At 37.0% G+C, this 18,916-nt stretch overlaps 1 non-coding gene across 1 annotated transcript; it reads right to left on the bottom strand.

Annotated features, from left to right (window-relative positions):
* Window positions 1–14,854: 14,854 nt before the first annotated feature.
* On the bottom strand, window positions 14,855–14,957 carry LOC141510494 (U6 spliceosomal RNA). The gene has a single exon (XR_012474976.1). It is a non-coding gene; the product is annotated as a U6 spliceosomal RNA (small nuclear RNA).
* Window positions 14,958–18,916: the final 3,959 nt, after the last annotated feature.

The following is an 18,916-nucleotide window of genomic DNA, read 5'->3' as shown; positions in this document are numbered from 1 at the left end:
TCAACAGTTTTGCCCCGCTTACCATATACAGGAATATATGATAAAGATGGTGTAAGAATAGTTTATTATAGGTGACTGATATGTGAACTTTAACAGCCTTAGTTTATTGGGAAAGAATAAAAAGGTCACAGAAACCGTGGTTTCTATCAGCAAGGGCTGAAAGGAAATTGGTTATTGAAGGAGTGTCAAGGGAGTGTATCAAAAAACATTACATAGGGCCTGCTAGGTGGCGTAGTGGATAAAGCACCAGCCCTGGAATCAGGAGTACCTGGGTTCAAATCTGGTCTCAGCCACTTAGTTAATTACCTAGCCATGTGGCCTTGGGCAAGCCACTTAACCCCACTGCCTTGCAAAAAAAAACTTAAAAAAAATTACATATACAGAACCATTAAAAGCATTCCATTAAATGAATTGCTTAATTAATAACTTCAAATGAATTAATAATTTTACAATACAGCAACAAACTAGGTAATAGGTTGAGGTCATCACGGTATGAGCAGGGATAAAAAATTAATTATATGATTGATAATGAAACTTGTAACCACATGAAATATATGATTGATAAATAATACATGATTGATATGATTGGAAACTTTTGTAACCAAGGAAATGATCTTAACTTGCTTGCTTGATGATTATATGATTCTGAGACTATAAAAATAAATCTGAGCAGCAGTCAGTCAACCTGCTTCTGCCTTCAAACCCTTGCATTGACTCAATTCCTTCTGCCGGCTTTATCCCTCCTGTCAGGTTCCAAGGACCCCACGGAGGCTGGACCCCTGCAAAGTGGCTTACCCAAGGCCACACAGCTAGGTAATTAAGTGTCTGAGGCCGGATTTGAACTCAGGTCCTCTTGACTCCAGGGGTAGTGCTCTATCTACTGCACCACCTAGCCACCCCTAAAATTTTTAGCCCTTCATATGTTAAACGCGATTATACATGTACAACTTTTACCAGATTGATTACCACAATGGAGAGGTGTGAGGGAAGGCAGGGTGGTAGAAAAATGTGGAACTCATAAATTTGCAAATGGATGAATGTTGAAAACTATTTTTGCATATAATTGGAAAATAAAATAAAATAATAATAGATAAAAAAAATTATTCTTTTTCCTACACATTCAAATCATCCTATAATTGCCAAATCATAGAACTGACTGTGAGATAGCCAGAGAACTTCTAGGCTGCCAAACTTTTTGTGCCTAATTCAGGAATATGGGATTGTAGACTCTTCTAGACCAGCTCTACAGTGCCCCTTATGGTTAGGGGAATGTGTTTTCAATCCTCTTGATTGGCATTGGTCATTTCCACAAAAGCAGATGCATCCTGTTGACCTAAGCCTCCCATTCCCACTAAACATAAACACTAGCTTGGCATATCATGCATTGGACCTCTCCCCCACCAAGCAAAACCTTTTCAGCCCTATTTTGATAAATTACACAGAACCAGACATATCCTGTTAGCCTAAGACCTCAGTTCTTTCCCACTAAACATAATCTCCAAATATCATGTAACTTTCCTAAGTCTGCAGAAGGCCTCCTTAAGATTTGAATTTTTTTCTTCTTTATGTCTTTCTGATTTTTGAAAATTAGCAGTCATTTCCAGATATGCCATCTCCTCCTCTCCCACATAGTGAATCTTCCTTTAAATAACAATAAGAAGTAAATAAAGCCAATCACCAATATATTATTTGTAATTGTGTATACATAAATCCCTTTCCCTTCTGACAATATACTTCCAAGGAAAGATAAGAAGTACCTTTCCTCATCTCCTCACTGAAAGCTAATATTGGTCCACAAGATAAACAATAGGCTTTGTTCAATCAAGTGACTAGTAAAATGGGAAGAGCACTGGATCAAAAGTCAGAAGATAGATGCAATTTCATCATTTAAACTACTTGTGCCTCAGTTTCCCCACCTGTAAAATGAAAGCATTTCACTCAATGGCCACTGAAGTTCTTTTCAGCTTTATTTATTTATTTTTAGGTTTTTGCAAAGCGGTTAAGTGGCTTGCCCAAGGCTACACGGCTAGGTAATTATTAAGTGTCTTAGACCGGATTTGAACCCAGGTACTCCTGACTCCAGGGCCAGTGCTCTATCCACTACACCACCTAGCCAACCCTCTTTTCAGCTTTAAATTCTTGATCTTATGATGCTGTACCTGTTTCTATCTCTGTTCTCACCATCCAATCATCTGCTGTTTTCCACTCACTAAAAAACCCTTCTGGTCTGGTCCCACCACCCTCTTCTTGATTTTTTTTTCATATAATTCTTTCTTTTTTTCCCTTCAGATTCTCAGATTCTACCAATCATTTTTTTTGCAAGGTTTTGAGTTTTAGAATTTTTTTCCCCTCCCCAACAGAAGGCAATCTGATATAGGCTTTACATTTGCATACAATAAGTATAGATTGAAATTGGATGTGTTGTGAGAGAAGAATCATATCCATAAGAAAGAAAACATTAGAGATAGCATAATTACATAATATATAAGACTACTGAAGATAGGCTTTGGTATCCAGAGAAGGAACTGTGGAGTTTAAACAAACACCCTCTTCCTTAGAGAAATATAATTTTTAGTATCAATTTTATTTGCATCTCTGGGGCAAACTTCATTCCCTTGAGCAATTTCTTACCCAATGGCAAACTCCCACTGGCCCCACCTTAATTATGGTCCTACACACTTAAGCCCCAAAGTTTTCAAAAGACATTCCCATATAGAGCGTATAATTATGTGTATATTCTTGCGTGCATGAGGATACATGCATGTATGTAACTGAATGCATGTGTGACCATTTCCTGTGGACCTCTGTTTTTAGATTGATTGACATGTCTCATCCCTTGAAACACAGCAAGCAGCCTCAAGGAGAGTAAGGAAGGGCAAGATTCTAGAGGAGTTATTTAGAGATAGAGGACATCCTAAATGTAGGGTCATGGAAAACACTTTAGTGGGGTGCTGGATTGGGGAAATAAGCCTAAGCATTCTAGTGCCTGTTGGGGAAAGTTGTAATATGGATTTCTTAAGAGTTAAAAACAGAGTAATGTGGGTTTCCAGCAAAATTCTCTATCAATAATGTAAACTAAGATTACAGTAAGTCAAAAGAAAGCATACTGAACAGAGCAAAAATTGGGCATGACTATGTCCAGTCTATAACTTTGCAAGTCCAAAATTCTACTCCAAGTAGCACTGATATGGCACCTGGGTATCTGGGACCTGATGCTAGTGCTGAGCAGAGGAAACCCAAACATACCAGCCAGCTCACACTAATACACTCTACAATTCCTCTTTCCTTTGTTTTCTATAATTACCATAGCGGGCTTTGAGAATCTTCATGGAAATTGAAATGTGTTGTTTGGCTGCTGCTCCAGACTGCTTCATGTGAATATCCCACTCTGATTATTAAATGATTTATATAATCATTCAAACTCCAGGCTTCTTTCTTTACTATCATGTTGGATCCCTCGTTTGGGAGAGCCTTGAACATCCCACAATAGGGGATTTTCAGGCAAGACAGGTTATTAATCAATTATTTTTATTAATAACTGAGAGTTCCCCTAAACTTCTTTATGTGAAACCTAAAACTGAAAAAAAACCCCTCTAAAATATAGGATTAAAACAAAATTTACAGAAATATAGACCTATAGGTGGAGACCATTAAGGTTAATGACCACTCAGAACTGGGAGAGAGGGAAAATATTTATAGAAAAACAACGAAAGGAGAAAATTATTAACCTCCTTTGTGGTCTGACAATGAAGGTTGCACACTTTTAAGCTGCTCAAATGGTTCCTCAAAGACTTCCATCCTTATAAAAAAACTATCTGGTGAATTGTTCTCTTTTCCTGGCAAGACAAGTGTTCCAGGAAGACATTTTTTTTCCTGAGTTTGTAATTAGCATAGGAGGGAATATCCAGGAGTCTTGACTTCTTACCTAATAGCAAGGTGCCTGAGATGTAAAGGCTGAGTGCTCTCTAAAGAAATATTCTTTTTTTCTTAAACCAGGATTGTTTTGAGAAACTTATTACACTTTTATATATAGCTCCTCTAATAATAACTGCCACTTCAACATTCACAAAGCACTTTATATATATAGCTCATTTGATCTTCTGCAACCCTGAGAGATAGGTGCTAGCATGATCCCATTTTATCAATGAGGAAACTGAAAGGGAGAGATTAAATGATTTGACAAGTCAGAGATTAAATAATTTGACAAGTCACATATGGAGTGAGTATTTGAGGCTAGATTTGAATGTAGTCAGATCTTCCTGACTCTCTGTCTGGAATCTTATCCACTGCTACCATCAGCTTCTATCATCTCTAGAGGAGCCAGTCTAAAAGACTGGGTTATTATGAACTATCTAGTTTGATAATTAGATCCTAAATGAGCATTAATTGCTGGAATATTGTGGTTAGAATATTTGCATAGATAAGGAACTTTAAGGCCTTCTATCCAACCCCAGCTTTTGGGTGGTGCAGTAAATTTGGCCAGAAGTCTGGAAGATAGGACCTCAAATCCAGCCTGGCACACTTAGTAATAGTGTGACACCAGACAACTCACTTAACCTCTATATACCTGTTTTTGTAAAATGGAGATAACACCTACCATCCAGGGACAACCCTTGGTTATAAAGGTCAAGTGAGAAAATGATTAAAAATTCCTGACACTTAGTAGGAGCTATAACAAGGCCAGTTAATATTATGAAGAAACTGAGGCCCAGGAAAGTTAAGTGATACCAAAGGTGAATGAATTTTAAACTTATATTTTGTAGAAAGAGATGGAAATTCACCTATTGATCAAATTTGGGAACAGAGAAGAGTGGACTGGTCCAGTCTGGAGATCCCAGTATTTCCTGGAAATCAAGCCAAATTAGCATTTGAAGAGGGTACTTAGAAAAAACTAAGTTTACTTTGTAAAACAAAAAACCACTGTCAATGACCTCCTCCCCCTCCCTTTCCCTGGAATGCTTCCTCCCTTCTTCCTCCCCAGTCTCTTCTTTCCACCTATATCCTGGCCCTCAGACTTGATCCCTCAGGCTAAGATAATTCTTCCCTTAGAAAAATAGCATTAAATGTGCTTACCAACCTAATTCTGTTTTCCCCTTTTTAACTCCAGAACCCCTGGCAACTTTTATCCTTAATTAGGACAAAATTATGGAAAGGTTAATACATATTTTTTTCCAAAAGACCAAACTCAACCAGGACCTCTCTTTTTGTGAAGATCCATCTTTTACAAAGGTCATAAGCATTAGGCTTTAGCTAGGTCACTCACTGGATAGAGTGTCTGCCTTGAAATCAGGAGAACCTGAGTTCAAATTTGACCTCAGACACTTGACTCTTATTAGTTGTGTGACCTTGGGACCCGGATTGTCTCACATTCAAGGCCATCTCCAATTATTCTGATTCATATGTAGCCACTGGACCTACACAGCTCCAGAAAAGAAAGTGAGGCTGGGAGCTCAGTACAGCATCTCCTCCCTCACTAAAATCCATTTCATATCCAAGTCATATACATCACCCCACTGATATCATGGTTCTCTTCAATATCATCATCAAGCATCAGGTCCTTCACTTTTTTGTGTGTCAGGGACCCCACTGATGACAGTCTGGGAAAACTTAGGGAAAACATTCTCAGAATAACATTTTTTAAATGTATAAAATGAAAAACAAAGGAAGGAAACCGAATTATTGAAATAGTTGCCAAAATATATTTTTTTTAATTTTTCAAGGCAATGGCGTTAAGTGGCTTGCCCAAGGCCACATGGTTAGGTAATTATTGAGTGTCTGAGGTCAGATTTGAACCCAGGTACTCTACTCCTGACTCCAAGGCCGGTGCTTTATCCACTGCACCACCTAGCCACCCCCAAAAATACTTTAAAACTAATTCAAGCTAAGTTCCTCTCTGTTAAGTACTATCTGCTAGCAGATAGCAGAAGTTTAACAATTGCTTGGAGACTTGAAGCTAGCAAGGGTTTAAGACTCCAGAACCAAGGTTCGTTTCAAATTCTTACTCTGGCTTCCAACTTTATCCACTCTTCTCCCCCCTTCCTCACCATGGGATATATCAGGGTCTTCAGAAACTCTCAGTGTTGAGTGACTTGAGACTTGCTCCCTGCCGCCCCAGTACCCCTGTTCAAGGGAGAGATTTTATACCCTTTTCAGGAATTGGATGGACGAATGTTGATCTTGTGGGGATTTTTGAGGACCATTCACCCCAAAGGGTAGAGGAATGCAACTAAGGCCATGACTTTGAACCAAGAGCTTTATCACTATTTCAAGATAAAATTCTGGCTGGACAGCCTTGCACTAAACATCAGGAAGAAAGAGGGAGAAGTGAGTTGTACTATACTATACATAACTATCCTATCTCTGATGAGAAAGACAGGACCTGAACAAAGTTGATTCCTAGGAAACAAAAACTTGGGCAGAAAAAGCGAACTGAGGATCTCAATAAGTGTTGATCCCAACTTCCTAAATTAAGAGCTAGAATAGGTCTCAGTCTATTGGACCAGAACCTTTTTATTTCAACCCTTTTATTTAAAAAACAATACAACGCATTTATTAAATTCCTATTATATGTGCACTGGAATAAAAATACAAAGAAAACTAAGATAATAATGCTCAAGAAGTTTGCAATCTAATCTGGGGTCCAAATGGGGGTGGGGTGGGGAAAGGGATTAATTCCTCTGGAAGGCAGATCCCTACAGTATCCCTACAGTTTCCCTACAGCTAAAAAATGCTTAAATGGTTGATCTTCCCCTGTTCATACTGAAACAGTGTCTGATCTCTAGGATTCAAACTCATTCAATCACAACAAACAATGGAATATTAGCTGGTTTATGAAACTCAACTTTCCTCTAGCAATCCTTGGCTAGAAAAAAAAAAACATAAACTATTTCAATCAAGTTTTCACTGACTTAATCTCCTTTTTCTAGACCAGGTCACCCCAATCTAGATGAAGGGAGTAGATAAGAAAAGGAGACAAATCCCTAGCAAAGGATCTGGTTCCAGCTGGCTTTTGCAAACAGAATAAACAAAAGGATCTCTGCCCAGGTAGAAGTCTTAGGAGCAGGGAGTTTACATTCCTCAGTTACAATATGCTGGGTGGGGTTTCTCTTTAAACTAATATAAGAAATGGTCTTTTGGACAGAGAAGTGAATATTAGAAATTACTGCTAATAATCAAATGATAAAGCTTTAAAATTAATTTTCTTCAAATTTAAGGGACTTCATACTAAATGTGCACTAAAATATAAATACAAATAAAACTAAGACAATGTGAGAGATAAGAAAGTTTACAATCTAAAGGGGGTGGGGGAAGGACTACAGAGGGAGGGAGATGACTTCAGTTTTACTGCTGCTAGGGAAAATGACTTTCAAAGCTAGCTGACCACCCATCCCTGCAACTGTAGGTAGGATTCAAACTCTAGCAATCAAAACAAGCAAGATGGAACAAATAACCCCCATTTTGTAGATGAAGAAACAGTGATTACTGAGAGAGATGATTGTTGGTAACCAGTTATTTAAGGGAGATCCAGAGTTGCCCCCTTTTTTGGGAGTCCTCATTTTCAGATTCAGTCTGAAGGTTGAATTTCCCCTCAGTTGTAGTCAGACCCCCATTTCACCCCCAGCCCTCATTATTCTCTGCTCCGATTTTGGTGGGTATAATTTTTTTTTATTAGATTAACTAAGGCTGGAGGTGACTTGGAGGTAAATGACATTATTAAGGTTCATTGGAATGAATCCAGCCCCTCATTGGGGCATTCTTTCTCTTTCATTACTTGTTAACAAATTAGAGCTGTTTACCGCCCTCTGGAACATTCACTTCTCCAGGAGCATAAAAGCCCTGAGCCTACTACCATGAGGGTCTTTGATATTTGAGAGTGCCACTGACTTCTTTTAAAAAAAATACTAACAATATTAATAAAATGACATTCTGTCTCTCAACTTTTTAAAATGTCTCATTATATGCAATTGCTGCTACGCATAAGTATTTTGGATACAAAGAAAGTAAAAACTATGATCCTTGCCCTTGACTTAAAAATCCACAATTTTTTCCCTGTATTATTCAAACTTATTTTGGTCTTCTTGGATAACAAAGGACAAGAACCAACCAACCAACAAATTCAACCACATGATATAATACAATTCAACATTCATTAAAGGCTTAGGTTACTATTTTTTCTTTTTGTTTTTGCAAGGCAATGGAGTTAAGTGACTTGCTCAAGGTCACACAGGTAAGTATTAAGTGTCTGATGTCACATTAGAACTTAGGTCCTCCTGACTTCAGGGCTGAAGATCTATTCACCATGTCACCTAACTGCCCCAGGGTTACAGCATTTCAAACAAGGTGCTGTGTCTGAAGATAAAAAGACAAAAAATGAAACATTACCTGCATAAACACCTAGACATCAATTAGATTAGCTAATGCCAATTAAGAATAAAATCAGAATAGATGTTATTATACTGTGGTGTGTGTGAATGAGAGAGAGACAGACAGATACCCTATTAGCAGGTGTAAATAATGTGTAACTTTCACATTTCAGCTAGTAGTATTTATATATTACATGAAATAAAAAAAATTGTCATGCATTCATTCTTGTTAAGGAGAAATCATTATTATATAATATATTATTATATAATATAATTAATATAATATAATAATTATTAGTATAGGTGGTTTCACTATATCAGAACTATCTGATGAGTTAGTTCTGACAAGACATTCCAGGGCCTGAAATCCACTCTCTTTACAATATTTTAAAAAAATATCCAAGGATTTACACTGCTGCCAAAAATTTATTAACACACAGAAATATTTTACAAATTAATTTATTATGGGGCATTTAGGTATAAAGCACGGGCCCTGGAGTCAGGAGGACCTGAGTTCAAATTTGGTCTCAGACACATAATAATTACCTAGCTATGTGACCCTAGGCAAGTCACATAACCCTACTGCCTTGCAAAAAAAAATCAATTTATTATATGATCAGAACATAGATCCACAGCATGCAAAAACCAGAGCAGCAGATTTAAACTATGCCTTATATAGCAGATAAATCCAAGTAGAGCCTTGCAACCCTCATGCTGGCCTCAAAGTTCATTCATGTGGTCCTCCATCACGTAACCAGAAAATGAACAAAGAGGTGGACCTTGTACCAATATTGCAACAGCACAGACCAGCTTTACCTTTAACTAACAAGGCTTTACTTTTTCTTTTTTGTTGATATTTTATTTTTCCAAATATATGTTATGAAAGTTTTTCAACATTCATCCATATGCCTCTATATATTTTTAAGTTACAAAATTTCCTTCCACCCCTCCTTCCTATCACCTTCTCCTCAGACACTATTCTCTAACTAGCTGTGTGACCTTGGGCAAGTCACTTAACCCTGATTGCATTGCATCCAGGGCCATCTCCAGTAGTCCTGATTCATATCTGGCCATTAGACTCAGAGGAAAAAGTGCCTCTGGAGGAGAAAGCAAGGCTGGTGACCTAGCAAGTTCCCCAGCACTCAAATCCAATTCATGTGCTTGTCATTGCATCAACTTCCAGTTATCATGATCTTCTTCAAAAATGAAGGACAAAAAAAATTAAGTACCCTCCCTCCTTCATTCTCATTAGAAGTGTACTTTTCAAGAGTCTTGAATTACATCAAGTTATAGTCATTTTTTACCTTACCCTCTTTTCAGGTATCCTCCAAGGACACACAATCCTCAGGAGCCAAAGTTTCATCCAAAGCCAATCATATTATGCACTCTTTGTACCCCATCCCCCAAGAATACTTTCTCCCATTCTCTTCCCCCCCCCCAGCACACTTAACCCTTTGGGGGGTTTTTTGTTTGTCTTTGTTTTTGTTTAGGTTTTTGCAAGGTAAATGGGGTTAAGTGGCTTGCCAAAGGCCACACAGCTAGTTAATTATTAAGTGTCTGAGACCAGATTTGAACCCAGGTACTCCCTGACTCCAAGGCCAGTGCTTTATCCACTGCTCCACCTAGCCGCCCCCTTAACCCTTTGTTAAGCAAAAAATGGATTAAGTCGAACCCTGACTTAATTAACTATAAGAATCTCAAAGTGCTCTAAATACTAGGGCTCTGAACTTCTCACTTGAGAACTTTACAATTGTTGGCAAATTATGGGAGACACTGACTCAGGACTGCCGGTTTATAATGCCCTCATCAGAGAAAGTGCTAAGCTTTGTGGGCATAGTAGAATTGAGGAAGGTCAAAGGAAACTGAGACACTTAAGTTTAGAGTAAACACCCCTGCTTTTCATCAGGGCTTTTTGGCTCAAACATAGAGATGTAATCTTGGTCCTCTTCAGTGGAGAGACAAGACCCAAGCGTAGCCATATCCTTTAAGTCCAATCTCTTCAATTATATTTTACTCTTTAATTATCCTAAGATAACAAAATTCTCAAGAGTTATAAGTGTTATATATCTTTTCTTTTGGAATGATATACAATTTGATGGTCTTGACTAATAGTTGTTTTGTTTTGCCTTCCCTTTTTCATTTTTTTTTGTATCTCTTGCAATTGGCGATTGAATTCTCTGTTCAGTTCTGGTCTTTTTGTCAGGAAATTTTGGAAGTCCTCTATTTCATTGAACATCCAGCTTTCCCCCCTGACAAGTACATGCTGAATTTTGCAGGTAGTATATTCTGGGTTGTAATCCTAGGTCCTCTGCTCTCAGATATATGGTATTTCAGGTCTTCCAATCCTTCAGTATTGAGACTGATAGGTCCTGTTCACACAGTCTGATTGTGTTTCCTTTATATTTAAATTGTTTTCTTTCTTTGCTACTTGCAGTATTTTTCTCTTTTATTTGAGAATTTTGGAATATGGCTATAACACCCTTGGAATTTTTATTATGTCTTTCTGGAGGAGTTCTGTTTATTCTTTCTTCTTTTTTTAAATTTTTACAAGGCAACAGGATTAAGTGACTCTATCAAGGTCATACAGCTGGGTAATTATTAAATGTTTGAGGCTGGATTTGAACTCAGGTCCTTCTGACTCCAGGGCCAGTGCTCTCTCCACTGTGCCACCTAGCCGCCCTGTGTATTCTCTCAATGGTTATATTATCTTCCTGTTCTCTTCTTAGGTTTTTAAATTATTTTTCAAGCACTTTTATTAAATTTGAGTCCAATTCATAGACTCTTTTGAGACTTCCCTGTGAGTAATTTTGCACTAATTTCTTCTTCCGACATGACATCTTTATTTGCAAAGTAGTTTTCAATAGTGAGAGCTCTTTTAGCTTTTTAGGTCATCTTTATTGTTTTAGCTCTGCTCTTGGGGTATATAGGGAGTTTAGATCTAAGCTTTTTATGCTGGGGCTGGGGTCTGATGCTGGCTGCTCGTTGGTCAAGATGTTGCTTATGCAGTCCAGGCCTTGCCTTTGCAGAGGTTTATTTCCTCTTTTGTGTCCAGGTTCTGACTATGCAGTCTTTTGTTCCCAACCTAGTCCTGTCTTTTGCCCCAGTATTCCCAGGGCTCAGACTTTGTTTGAGGTTGAGACTTTTTCTACTGGTTTGCTATCTAGCTTCTGAGACCTATGCTGCTGGCAAGTTGTCGGGACCTGGACTGCACTGTGGCTAAAAGCCTTCCACTAGCTTTCTCATTCTCCAGCATTCTGGACTTTACTTCCCCTTTTCTCCCAAAGAGACAGACCTTCACTGAAGATCATCCAGGATGTCTGCTGTTGAAAACTTCTTTGAGGGGCGGGTAGGTGGCCTAGTGGATAAAGTACAGGCCTTGGAGTCAGGAGTACCTGGGTTCAAATCTGATCTCAGACACTTAATAATGACCTAGCTGTATGGCCTTGGGCAAGCCACTTAACCCCATTTGCCTTGCAAAAACCTAAAAAAACAACAACAACAAAAACTTCTTTGGATCTTCTCTTTTTCTTGGTGGAATCTGTAGCTTTAATGTCTGTGTAGAGGCTACATTCAGCATTGTGTAAGGAAAAACTCTGGGAGCATGCGAGCTTCACGCTGCCATCTTGTCTCTGCCCCAGAAGTCTCTCTACTTTTCCATATAACTAATATTGTACAGATTCACAGACCAACAATTTTTTTCTTTTTACAGAATATTTGCCTATAGGAATTAGGATCTTTATTTTACAATGTAATATGACTCAACATAAGGGAGATGGGAGAAAATGGGCTTTGGGGAAAGGGGGCTTAAAGATCAGTCTTTGTGGGTTTGTTTTGTGACAAATTCACCAATCTCTGATTCAGGGCAGTGAGAAAACTTAGACTTTAATTCAAAGATTACGCAAATTATTTTCAAGTTACTACAAAAGTTCACAGGTTAAGTCATTTGGAAAAGCAGCTAGACAGTGAATTTCTTAAAGGAGATAATAGTTTCTAAGAAGGTAATAAAGTTAAGTAAAAGAGATGGTTGAATGGTTGAGAGAGATTAAAAAAAGGAGATAATCATGAAGTTAAAAGGGAAGAAGGAAAGGAAAGGAAAATTGGATCAACACAGATCCATCCAATGATGGTAAGATCATATTAATGTCCAGATGCATGAAGCTAGACCACATAGATCCATCTTAGAAAAATGGAGAAGAGAAGAAAATCAAAGGAACCTGGTGGAGAGTGAAGTAGGAAAAATGAGAACAAGCCTAGGTGGAACCTTGCTCAAATACATTTCCCTGGTGGGCAGGAAAAGGGTGATGCTTGAGTAATGGTTTTGTACCTGGTTCCAAGTGTTCTCTAGTACCCATGCCACAGAGGTGGTCCCCACGCAATAACTAGTACAGCATTCACTGAGCATGAGCAGCCCCTGATTCAATCATTGCAACAGACAATTTTACTGTATACAGTATTAATTGCAAATCTGTCATAGGACTTTGCAATAGATTTCAAGATTTTAGAAAACACCTTCTGCATATTTGCTACTCCATTTTTTCAGTTGACATTAACACATTATCTGCAAGCTTGCAAATAGATTGAATGTATAGAGTTGCAATCAAATATACAAATTAAAGAAAAAAATTATTCAAGAGTCTTTATTAAACCAAAATTACATGTCTCTAAAGAAAAAAAACCTGGCATTTCACAAACATGTCCTATTCATGACAATTCATTGTTGTCATGAGTAAGTATATTTGCAAACACCTTTTTTTCTGTATGAAGCTTACAAAATGAAAAAGAGAAAAAAAAGTTTCAGATGTACATCTTTAAATTATTTTTTCACATTACTACAACCTCTACCAAACTAGATACACTGTCATCAAAAAAGCAAGTTTGGGGGCAGCTAGGTGGCACAGTGGATAGAGCACTGGCCCTGGAGTCAGGAGGACCTGATTTCAAATGCAGCCTCAGATACTTAATAATTACCTACATGTGTGACTTTAGGCAAGTCACTTAACCCTACTGCCTTGCAAAAAAAAAGCAAGTTCAGTGTTCATATTAAAAATCGCATGTTCTTTTTTGTTTAAAAAGTAAATGCATTATTATTATAATTATGCTTTATCACATTTTATCATATTTATTTGTGGAGGTACGGATATAATTGATAAGGCATAAAGATTCTGGTTTTGGGAGATGCCATTTCTCCTGGTATGTCCTTCTGGACATACTTCTGCATAGGTATGTCTGATATCCAGCTCCCATCCTAGGTTGAAGGCCACTCCTTTCTGTTGATGAACAAACTAGAGGTAGCTTTTCAAATTCCACCTTCTTCTAGGTATATAGGTAGAAGAACCACAGTTCTCTGACATATCTTTGGGAGTTTGACTCTCTAATCAGACGCCTCCTACCCCACCCCCCACTTGAATAACCAGTGATCTTTGAGAAATTTTAATAAATGCCTTTGTTAACCTAATTCTGTTTTGCTCTTTCCTAAGGCCAAACTCTGGAGGTTAAGTTTGTCCTAATAAAGAATAAACTCTCAGGGCTAAAACACATTTAAAGTAATTAAAACTCAGTGAGGACCCTTCATTTTTGGAGGACCTCTTCTTGATAGTAAACACTGGAAAAATAGTTGATATCTGTCAAGTAACCATTAACAATGGAATTTTCCATGGCTCAAATTAATAGAGCTCATAAAGCTGATGCAGAAATTCTGTTATCACAAATCAGTTACCTGAATTAAAGCTGAGTCTCAGTTAAATTCTGCAAATGCTAGAGTTATGTGACCTGTCATGTTAAGTAAATTGAAATAATAAAACTTGGTTAAAAGAATTGTCTTCTGACATTAGTGAAGTAGTTTCATACCAATTAGGGAAAAGCAAAGAAAGACTGATGAGAAACAGCTGTTGAAGTAGGCCTACCATTCATGCAGGAATTAGCTATCTACCTGACAAGTCCAGAATAAAATGGAGTCAGCTATGTTCTCTCAAAAATTCACATTCAACAAAAGAAATTCTTTTTTTGACAGTTTGTTTATATTCGATTTGGAGAAAACAACATATTTACAAATAAATGGCAGTTAATGGGTTTCATATGGCTTTGGGACCATTTACAATTTCTATCCACTTCCAACTTTAGCCTAGTGTTTGCCACATCTTAGGCACTAATAAATGTTTCTTTACTGATTGATTGATGGAAAATATCAATCCTTTCCTTTTCAATTGAATCCTAGTAGGTGGAAGAAGTGAAAAAAGAAATAGCAGAAGAGAGAGTCTTGCTTAGATGAGAACAAACCAAGCAAGAATAGCTTAATTAAAAACACATAAGACCTTCAGGACCTGGCAGGGTCAAAGACATGACTGGACCACCCTGTGAAGGGTGCCCTATCTACAAGTCTACTTAAATGTGGGCCTGTATAATTATGGGGAGTCGTCTCGTTTTTCTGGTGGTATATGTATTTGTAGGAGACCATGCCCCAAATTTATGGAGGATGTTAGGAGTGGGTTGTTCTATTGTTATTTCTCTTCATGAATTTGTGTGTCATCCTTGTGCAGGGGCCATGCTCATTTTCTCTGTAGCAGTCCAATTTTAGTATATGTGCTGCTGAAGCAAACATTGTTATTTTTCTTATTAATTTTATTAAATTATTTGCTTTGAATTAATGATGTCCTCTGATTAGTAAAAATAAATAATTCACTGAAGCTCACAAGCTATAATATTTGAGGTCTATTTTAAAACTTATTAAGTACTTTGATCCTAAGACATCTATCTATCTTCCTTTAAGCTGAAAAATATATAATAAATATGTATTTTTAAGCAATTTCAATTTGTTCTTTCTTGAAATTAAACTCTACAACCTAACTATTGTACCTTATTAGAACAAATTCTGGAGGTTAGCACCATATTTAATTTAATTTTTTATTATAGCCATACTCATGGAGCTCAACAGTAACTAATACTACATGCAGGCATTGTCCTGGGCTTTGGGAATGCAACAGTGGGGGTCAGGTGGCAGAAGACTAGCTTATTTCTATTATTGTTCTTTTTTTCATTGCTTCATATTCTGTTTTAATTAAATTACTTTATTATGCTATCAGATGATTTTTTTCCCCTGACCTAATTAGGGGATATTCAATAGAAATGGGAGTTCATAAGAATTGACTTGAAATAACTTGGTTTTTTCCCCACTGATGCAACTTGGTGTATTATAATGACCAGTGTTTGTACTTCTCTTACAGACTTTGTTTCTTTCAAGACTGCTCCCAACTTTCCTCTTTGACTTTTTCTACTATTCTCCAGAAACTTTCACTTTGGAACTCACTCCAGCCCTGGATTTCACCCTCCACCCCTCCAATCCCTCCCTCTGAAGGGATGGATCAACCCAATACCTTATTTCTAAGGAGGCTGCCTAGATCACTCATGACTTCAGTCCTCTCCAAGCTGCTCTCCTGGTCTTCCTCTTAGATTTTCTCTATAATGCTTCCTATACAGGATATCTTCATCCTTCCACACCCCAACCTACTTTATAGTTTCCTCTTAGGTTCTAGCTTTCCCCATTAGAATGTAAGCTTGAGAACAAAGACTGTCATTTTAAAAACTTATGTTTGAACTCCCAGTGTTTTACACTTAATAAAATGCTTCTTGACATGCAGCAAATAACATTGTTATTTATATATGTGTCTCTGCATTTTTTATTATTATGGTTTGTTCATTACTGCAGATGAGCAACTAATCTAAAGTCTGAGAGTTAATTGACACATTGAAAGGTTAAGTCACTGATCCATAATCACACCATAATTGACACATGTCAAGTTTGGTTTTGTTTAATTGTTTTTAAATCATATCCAATTCTTTTGGGGGTTACAGATGAGAAAACTAAGTAAAGAGGGTTGTCACCTGCCCAGAGTCACACAGTTATTAAGTGTGCAAAGTTGGATTTGGATTCAGGTCTTCCTGAATCCTGAATACTCTAACTTCTATCTACTAGACCATCAAGCTGCCATCAGAGGTAGGAACTAAATCCCAACTCTAGTTCTATTGACATTATACTACTCTACCTCTAGATGTTTGAGTTTTATCAGTCTTATTAAATCATAAGCTTTTGATGTAACACAAAGTCCTTAACAACTGACAAATCAGGTTCTAGACTTGATCCTTATTTCTTTCATATTCATTGCAGGTTGTTTTTGACAATCAGTTCTGCTAATCATAGCCTTCCCTACTACCAAAACAATAGGGTGGTGTAATGGAAAGGTGTGCTGGGCTTGAAAGTCAGGAGAGAACTGCTTTCCTATTAGATCTCTTACACTTACTAGCTATATGAACCTGGAAAAAAATCATTCAATCTCTTTGATCTTAAGTTTCCTTCTCTATAAAATAGGGGTAGTAAGAGGAACTACCCACAGGAGTCAAATAAAGATCAAATGAGATAAAAAAAATAGGCAAATCTTATTAATTCAATTAAATTCCACAAATACTTATTAAATTACTGATGTGAGAAAACTTTATTGCAATGTTTGAACCTTTCCTTGCATGGTTGAAAAATCAAACATGTTGTTTAAAGAAAAGGCTTATTTAATTTTTAACTCAGAAACTAGATTAAACTGAAGTCAGTCAGATTCAAAGATGAATGTAAGGAGCTTTTTCCTACTATACATCTCAAGTATTCCATACATCTTATCTGGAAACTGTCTCCATGCTGGCCAGTCATCTAGTTTTTCCTTGCTCCTTTGTTTGAATACTATATGACATTATATAAGTTTGCAGAGAATAGCATGGGATATGGAGACTTGGCTAGAAAACCAGATCCCCCCCCAAAATAGAGTTTTGGAGAGGGATTCTTATAAAAGACAATAACAAAGTAAATTAGGGGGAGAATGGTGAAATAAAGCAGGAACTCACCTGAATTCTTCCAAATTCACCTCCAAACAACTATAAAATAAGTCCTCATTATGATTTATAGACCAGCAGAACCAACAAAAAAGATAGGGTAAAATAATTTTCCAGCCTAAGACAACCTAAAAGATTGGCAGAAAAATATATAATAATATATAATATACGATATACGATATACGATATAAGATATACAGTATATAGTATATGGTATATGATAGAATATAGAATATATATTATATAACATATAATATATGCTATATAATATATAAATCATTTAATAATTAAAAGGAGATATTCACATCAAGGTAGTTTGGAGTGGTAGCCAAATGACAATCTTGGATCCCTATGAATACCTCTCCTAAAAACCCTGTGGTGATTATAGAAATCAGACAAAGGAAGGAGGAGTGGTAGAGTGTGTTAGTGTGAATTAGCTGATATTTTTGAGTTTCTTCTGCTCAGAACTGGACTCTGGTCCCAAATCAATATTGTTTGGTCTAGACTCCCAGACCTGCAAGGCTATAGATTGGTGAAGTATAGTTATGTCTCCATCATGTTCTTGTCAGTATACTTTCTTTTTACTGACTTTAATCTTAGTTTGCATATTCATGGATTTCACTGATAGAAACTTTTGTTAGGAAACTCACATTATTCTTGGTTTTTGTTGCTTAAGGAATTCACATTATGGCCTTTACCAATAGGGATCCCACATTCCACTCCTGAAAGCTACATAAACTTTTTTTTTAATATCTTTCAAAAAGTCCCTGGGGCAATTCTATACTGAAGTTTTAAGGCCTTTTTGGTCAGCTAGAAGGGATGGTTCCATTTGTAAGCATAAACTACAAAAGTAATAGAAACAATAGAAAAAGGAGGAGAATAGCTAGACAGAGAATGATGGGTACTAAATTAGTACTCCAGAACCCTGACAAAAATCTGATCCAGTTGATGACTGGATCAGTGTATCTGGTATATATCTCATGACAGTGTCCCAATCCAGGTAGTGCCATTCTTTTAAGAATTAAAGAACTCTTCATGGTAGCAAGATATATTGTGCATACATCTATGTCTTCTATTGACCACTTGCTCAGACAGTAGAAATTTGCCATAAAGAGAAAAAGTTGGGAAATGATTATAATAGCATCAAACTAGTCCTTGATGACTCAACATATATACAGCAGGATAAAACATCCTTAGTTCTGTTTGACTTCAGGTAAGAGTCCCATTTGATAACCAACTATACAGTAACAATTCCACCTCATAGTCAGATTCAGGAATAGTCATATGGGAAATATTCTTGTTTAAAAGGAACACTATGGGGAAACTGAACTAGAAGAATTCTACTAGATTTTGGCCAAATGTGGTCCTTTCAGCTTTCTCCCAGATAACAAACTCCACTTCTAATAGTTTAGGACCACATTTCCTCTGAGTAGTTTGGGGTATTTCTCTCAAATGGTGGATTACTGACTTAATGATCCATCAGACAACTGTACCTGAATTCTAACTTCAAAACAAATTGGGGGTTTTAGCCTAAATGGCAAATTTCACTACTCACAGTTTAGGGCCAGATAATACAGTTATTTTTCTCTCATGGAGTTGCAATTTACTATAAAAATTTATCAGGACTCAAACAAATAAAAGAAATTTCACTTAACATTCTTTACTTGTTCTTCTCAAGTTTA

Source organism: Macrotis lagotis, chromosome 1 (assembly GCF_037893015.1).
Source record: "Macrotis lagotis isolate mMagLag1 chromosome 1, bilby.v1.9.chrom.fasta, whole genome shotgun sequence".
Taxonomy (NCBI): Eukaryota; Metazoa; Chordata; class Mammalia; order Peramelemorphia; family Peramelidae; genus Macrotis; species Macrotis lagotis.
Note: the sequence above shows the minus strand (reverse complement) of the source record. Positions and strands in the feature narration are given on the sequence as shown.